General features: G+C 35.0%; 1 long non-coding RNA gene across 2 annotated transcripts; it reads right to left on the bottom strand.

Moving 5' to 3' along the window:
- Window positions 1-2,689: 2,689 nt before the first annotated feature.
- LOC120265575 lies at window positions 2,690-4,275 on the bottom strand. 2 transcript variants are annotated; one of them, XR_005537687.1, is made up of 5 exons: window positions 4,032-4,275; window positions 3,885-3,952; window positions 3,725-3,802; window positions 3,550-3,644; window positions 2,690-2,768 (listed from the first exon to the last, which is right to left on the bottom strand). It is a non-coding gene; the product is annotated as an uncharacterized LOC120265575 (long non-coding RNA). The 2 variants fall into 2 exon arrangements; XR_005537688.1 differs by having other exon boundaries at window positions 3,885-3,937.
- Between the last annotated feature and the right edge of the window lie 2,934 nt (window positions 4,276-7,209).

The raw sequence follows: 7,209 nt of genomic DNA, 5'->3' as shown, positions 1-7,209 counted from the left end.
GTGTTCATTTGTCAGAAAGTGAGAATAGAACCGAAAGAACTTAGGTGTTGGATGAAGTTCTATGAGTTCAAACAAAACTTTAGAAGTGAAAATAAGTTAGTTTTTATAGATTGACTTACTTCCCCCCACTTCAGTAAAAAAAATACTGAAGTGGGCTTAGTTCAAAATCCACTTCAGTCGGAAGTGGGGGAAGTGTCACTTCTCCCACTTCAACACAAATGAACACCAGAAGTGGGGGAAGTCATACCACTTCCCCTCACTTCCCCCCACTTTCCCTGAAATGAACGCCCCCTTAGTTTCCATGGAGGCAAGCATTATGTAATACTAATTGTTTTTTTTAAAAAAAACTCTTTTTTCTACTAAGTGAGAGATTAAAAATTATTTTCTTGTTCTATTTACAGTGAATCAACTATAAATGTATTAAATTAAAAAGTAAACTAGTCATCTAGGAACAACTCTAGATTTAAAATCTAAAAACGTCTCCACAACAGTCGTTTGATTATCATCTAATGGTTGTTGTTTTATTATAAGTATAGCCCAGAGTCAGGGTTAGTGATACTAACCCCGACACCAAGGTTAGTAATAAAATAGCAGACGTTAGATGGATGATCTAACAACTATTATGAGGACGTTCCTAGATTCATTTTTTTGGGATGTCCAAAAAAACTAATTGTCAAATTAAAAAAAATAACCATAAAAAAACAAATAATAAAAGTAAAATAAGATCCACCCACCGAGAAGACAACGACAAAAGAATAAAAAAACACCAAAGAGAGAGGGGATCTCCCCTAGGAAGCCGCGCCACAGTGATGAATGATTTATTCATTTCATTTTTAAAAACAAACCCTTCAAAGATGAGTGGAGTCAAAATAATCACATGGGCTCACATGGGCTTTAAGGGAATGTGGAGGCCTAAAGTGATAAGCCAATAATATTTTCTGAGTTTGCAGCATTCTATAGAAGGGCCCTCTATTGAGTTTCTTGAGCCAATAGTAGGTGTCTTCTTGCAAGTCATGTATACATTGTGCAAGATGTCGTGAAACAAAATGCAAAAGGATTCTGGGTTAATTTATTTCAATAACAACCAACATCAGGCTAGCTCGCTGGTTAAAGCATTTTATTCCCATATAGGGGATTGCATGTTCAATTCCTACTCAATATATAGTGAACAGAATCCTTTTAAAATTTAAGCGAGATTTGGTCTTATTTAGTCATAGGATAATCTTGTAAAGATCAACTCTACTCCTTTTTTTTTTCTTTTTTTGTTCTACTCCTCTCTTTGTTATTGTTCATGGGATTGTGTTCAGCAATTTTCCAAATTGACCCTTTCAATGTTTTCAACATTAAATATGGTGTTTTTTGTTTTGTTTTGTTTTATAATTTTTTGTTTTTTGTTTTTTTTTGTTGACTTTGGGCTGCAGCCCAATTTATTTTAAGCCCACTTAATGAGGCTCAACCCAACAAATCTTTATATGCAAAGCCAATTGATATATATATATATATATATATATATATATATTGGAAATCTACAAAACCTGACAATGGTCTAGTCTTCTACAGTATCAGCTTTGTACATATATATTATATAAGTAATCCATATATAGAAGATGTGAGCGCGCTCTCAGCCAACCATGCATAACTAGCTGTCTTCAATGCAACGGCTGAGCACAGCTTCCATGCTTAGACTAACTATATATAATTACGGAACTTAGAAGCTATGTTCACTACACCAAAAGAGGGCTTTTGAGACGGTTTTCAAACCCTATAGAGGCGGTTAAAACCGCCTCTATAGCTATAGCGTTGGTTTTTCAACCGCTCTAAACCTGCTCAGTATCAGCATTCTCTACACTTTTAGAGCTGGGTTTGTACTCAACCGTTAGGGGTAATTTTTTTATTCTACGGAAGTGGGTTTTTAATAATAAGAATAGAGGCGGTTATAACCGCCTCTATAACTAATGATTTCTCATACCCTTACAAATGACTATAGAGGCGGTTATAACCGCCTCTATAGCTAATGATTTCTCATACCCTTACTAAATGGCTTTTAGAGGCGGTTATAACCGCCTCCATAGCTAATGATTTCTCATACCCTTACAAATGACTTTAGAGGCGGTTATAACCACCTCTATAGCTAATGATTTACAATACCCTTACTATGGCTTTTAGAGGCGGTTATGACCACCTCTAAAACACTTATTTTTTTTAACATATTCATATTTTAGAGGTGGTTATAACCACCTCTAAATTTATTCATTAATTAAATTAAATTTTTAATTTATTTTTCCTACTATTAATAAATAAATTTATTTAACCTATACATCGAAAATATGAATCTTTCAATACATTCATGTATAAGGTGAGCTGATATATATATATAGCTAACCATGATTCATCAGAGTTTCAAAAGTTGGCAACACAGACAAAAGCAAAAAAAGTAACTAGTATAAGGTGAGTATGTTCTTTAATTTGGCAGGCCACCAGAACTAGATATATGATGGTAATTCAAAAGTATTTTTGTCAACATAAAAGCAGACCCAAAATATACAAAAGCAGGGCATCAAATAAGATTAGAACGGCCTGCCTCTAGCTTTCCATTCCCAATTTTTCAAGCATGGCTCCATGTACTAGATAACTTGAGAAGCAGCAGGAGAAACCCTGCTGTCAGACCTTCATGAAGGTTTTAGCCAATTAAATATATATCAAGATACAGATACGACCATAGCAGTATAGCACATTGATGCAAGGTACAAGTTCTTAGCCCATTTGTCCTGAAAATCATCAAGAAAACAACACACGAGAATTAGCCCAAGTATGATCAGCTGGTTTGGTTAAAGTTGAGAGGGTTTCAATCGAATTTGAATAATTAGAAAGTCTGCTGAATATCCAAAAAGAACACCATTGCACATTGGAAAGAATCATTTTAGAGATTATATATCATGCAAATCATCTTTATTACTTTATTAATACATCATCTTTTTTACACAGTTAATGAATGATCATTCATGCATCCTTCTAGGAAGGTCAAACAAGAGATCCAAAGTCCAAACAAAGCCAAGGATCTTATCTTTGATGTCAATCATCTCCACAGTCAAATGGCACAATTAATTAGCAATTTAGCAACAACAAGCTTCTCCCAAATAAAAAAAAATTAAACTAATCAAAGCCAATTACAAACAACTATTCTAGATTCTCTCAAATCTTTTCCAACTTGAAAGGAATATCCTAATCTTGTGAACTAATGAATGAGCTCACGTGGATAAAAAAAGAAACCTCACAAGAACAACAGAAAAAAAAAGAAGAAAGAGAAAAGTTAAAGAGAAATTAAAGGTGCAAAGAGATGTCTCTTTAATAAATCCAAGGTTAAGCATGCTAAGAAAGAACCAATTAAAAGCATCAAAAACTTTTATTGAATTTAACAAGGCTAATGTCTAACACAAATAACATATCATGTGCAAGTTTTGAAAAAACATGGCAAAGGCAACATACAAGGAAGACAAATGCTTTAAAGGTTTGCTAACAAAAGAAAAGTACAAGGGAAAATAAAGTTACCAAGTTCCTCTTTGATTCATCAGATATGGAGGGCGATTTCATCCTTGCAAATAATTCTTGAATAAAGGAAGTGTCATCTTTTAGCAACAAACAACCTATATCAAATACAGTATCACAGGATGATGATAACATCAACCTAGATTAATATGTACAACATTAAAACTATGATCCTCACAGTAGCATTATTTGTTTAAATGATGGCACTGGGACTTGCAATAGTTACCTCATCCAATACTCCTAGCAAAATAACATCCTGACAAATCAGAAAGAACCCATGACATAAGCATAAAGAAATTGATCATGGTCAAAATATTCATGAAGGTAAACCTTCTCACCTTTATATAACCAATTCGATAGATTTGATGAATCTTTGACAATACCAAAGGATCTTTAATAGTGTTATCTTGCAAACAAATTCAACTCTTCAAGTACCAAATATAGAGTAAATTATAGATTTACATGTATCAAGGAAACAAAATTACCTCCTTATAAATCACATGCTTCTTTAAGAAAGACCGATGATTTTGCACTGGAGGTATGTCAGGATCATCTGTATAAACAAGTCAAGGAGAAGTGAGTAACTAATCAGCATGATACACAAAAAGAATACAAAAATGACACCACACAATCTGCCCCGCAAAATCCTGGAAGTGTAAAATTTAAATCTACTTTGAACCCACACATTCCTGGCATGGCAGATAAGGCAAATTGTGTAACTCACAAGAAGTGTTTTTCCTTGTAAGATCACAAAAATATGATCAGGGCATTATTCGACTTAAATTTTTCCGAGTCAAAAACTTGAGATTCTGAAGTTGTATACAAGATGCACTAGGGTGGCTTCCCGCACACTAGCATAATGGTGCGAACAAGGCCATCAAATAGTCATAAAGGCTAACAGAAACTACTCTATTAGAATCCAATCACTGTTATTGCATCAACTAAAAGCAGCACCATCTCTCTAATGATGCAAATTGGAAACCAACATTTATGACTACAGCCGCAAAAATGGAGAAACATCACTTCTAAATACCAACATTTAAACATGAAGAACGTTCTTCATGTTTAAATGAAAAGGAACATTTCTTTTTTAGGGAAAGAGCTCATGAGAGCTATTTTATTAATAGAAAAAAGAAGTTACAAAAGAGTTTAAGATACAAAATTCAAAATAAAACTGACAACTAAACAAAAAACAGAACAAATTGAAACAAAACAGAAAGCAAATTAATACAAAAAATCACTAAGTCTAATAGTCTTCATCAGCCATTTGAGAAGGTCCCTGCCAAAGTGAAACAAAGAAATTTCATGCTGAGTAAGGCCATAAGTAGCTAAAGAGATTGTAGGCATGTTCCATAGCATCGGAATAACACCCATCTTAGGATAATTTGCCTCATCAAGAAGGCCTTTCAAGAGATTGATCTGCGAGTAGAGTCTCCACAAATCAGTCCAGGCATCGGTCGATACAGCATCAATTAGATCTGCACTAGAAGAGAGGACAGTTCTGATGTTCAGTCCCTTGTTTATCTCATCCTGCATGCCCAATAGCCCATTGGGAAATCATAACACCATCCAGCTGGTCATTGTTGAAAATTTTATTACAACGAGCTTTCCAAATGAACCACAAAGTAGAAGCAATAAGCGACTGAATAAACCGATCATTACCAGACACCTCTTAGTTCAGCCACATGCCAGAAGAAATCCTATCAGAGAGGTTAATAGGCTTACCAACCTTAGAGCAAGTGACATTCCAAATATCCTGAATTTTATCACAGTGTAGAAACAAGTGCTCCACAGATTAAGTGTGTAAGTTGCAAAATGTGCACAATGTTTGAGGACCTAAATTCAGTCGATATAAGTAATCGTTTGTTTTAACAGCATCATGAAATAATAACCAGATAAAATGTTTTACCTTTGGAGCAACCTTGAGCTGCCATAAATTCTTCCAACCCTCCCAAAAATTACCAGAACTCTTATCATGATTCAAAAAAGAATAAACCATAGTGGACAATTTAGAACCTTTGGATTTGGGTAACCACACCCAATTATTGCTTGATTCATAATCAATACGGCTATGACTCAAAACATTATCATTCAAGTGCATACCAAAAATAAGATGCAAACGAGAAATATTCCAGTGAGTATCAACCAATAACTCAGAAATATGCAAATGCTCATAATCTAGATCCATATTAAGGTAAGTAGGTTTAAGTGCTAACGGTATCTCAAAATACCAAGGATCGCTAAGAAGAGAAGTCATACTCGGATTAAAAGAATTTATCCAGAGAAAAGGTCTAATGACCAGAACAGTGCGAAACATACCACGATAAATCCAAGAGCATTTTATGGGAATATTACCTTTCCAGACATTAATTATGCCATATTTATCTTTCATAATGTCAACCCACCACTTTTTGATATTGTTCAGCAAACTCATAACATTCTTGGCCATAAGAGCAATTTTAGAAATACCCATATTTCTAATTGACAATCCCCCCTCAGATCGATCAAGCATAATTTCATTCCAACCGACTGAGTTGATGCCCTTTCTATTGCTATCCTTAGACCAAAATAGGGCCCTAGCAGCCTTGTTGATCCGATCAAGAATAGATTTTGGAACAGGATAAACCGACATGTAGTACAAAGGCGCAGTCATAATAGAAGCATTTATAAGAATGGTTTTCCCTGCTGGGGTGATTTTAGATTTCCGCCAAAAAACAATTGACTTCTCAATCTTGTCAACCATAGAGGAAAAACAAGAGAGTGCCAATCGTTTAGGTGAAATTAAAATTCCCAGATAGGAGAAAGGGAAAAAACCAACCTTATAGTTAAGGATTTCAGAAATTCTACAAGAAAGGTGTTTGTAGAATCGGCTAGGGAAGATGACTTCTAATTTCAAATTATTGACTCTTTGCCCAGTCAAGTTACCATAAAATGCAAGACATCTCTTGATATTCCTAGCAGCTTTTCTAGAAGCATTCGAGACAAGAATAATATCATCCGCATACATCAAATGGTTGAAATTACTTTGGAGGTTGGAGTTAAAACGAGGAATGGCATTGATTTGCAGAGCATAATTGAGCATAGTAGTCAAGTTTTGAGCAACAAGAATAAATAAGTAGGGAGAAAGAGGGTCTCCCTGTCTAATGCCCCTGCTAGCAGTGAACCAAGAAGTATGAGTTTTGTTGATCAACAAGGCATATGAGACATTACAAATACATGTCTTAATCCAGCTAACCCATCTACCAGGGAACCCCATTTTGGACATAGTAGCAAGAATTGCAGACCAACTCAGCGTGTCATAAGCCTTGGCTATATCTAGCTTAACCAACATCCTAGGGGGGGAAGCTTCATTGTCAATAGAATGAGCCACTTCTTGAAGAGTTATGATGTTATCAAAGGGAGTTCTACCATTCACAAAACCACACTGTTCTTTACTGATCAAATTAGGGAGGATCAGTTTCAGACGATTAGCAAGAATTTTAGAGATAATCTTTTAGCAAATATTGCAAAGAGAAATTGGACGGTAATCAGCAGCAAACTTAGGATTAGATTTTTTAGGAATTAAAGCAATAAAAGTCTTACCCCAATTATTAGGCATGATTGAGTGATTGAGAACATTGGTTAGGACTTGGGAGCTGTGTCTCTGGATTTCTACGCGTTTGA

This window comes from Dioscorea cayenensis, chromosome 7 (genome assembly GCF_009730915.1).
Source record: "Dioscorea cayenensis subsp. rotundata cultivar TDr96_F1 chromosome 7, TDr96_F1_v2_PseudoChromosome.rev07_lg8_w22 25.fasta, whole genome shotgun sequence".
In the NCBI taxonomy this organism is placed as follows: Eukaryota; Viridiplantae; Streptophyta; class Magnoliopsida; order Dioscoreales; family Dioscoreaceae; genus Dioscorea; species Dioscorea cayenensis.
Note: the sequence above shows the minus strand (reverse complement) of the source record. Positions and strands in the feature narration are given on the sequence as shown.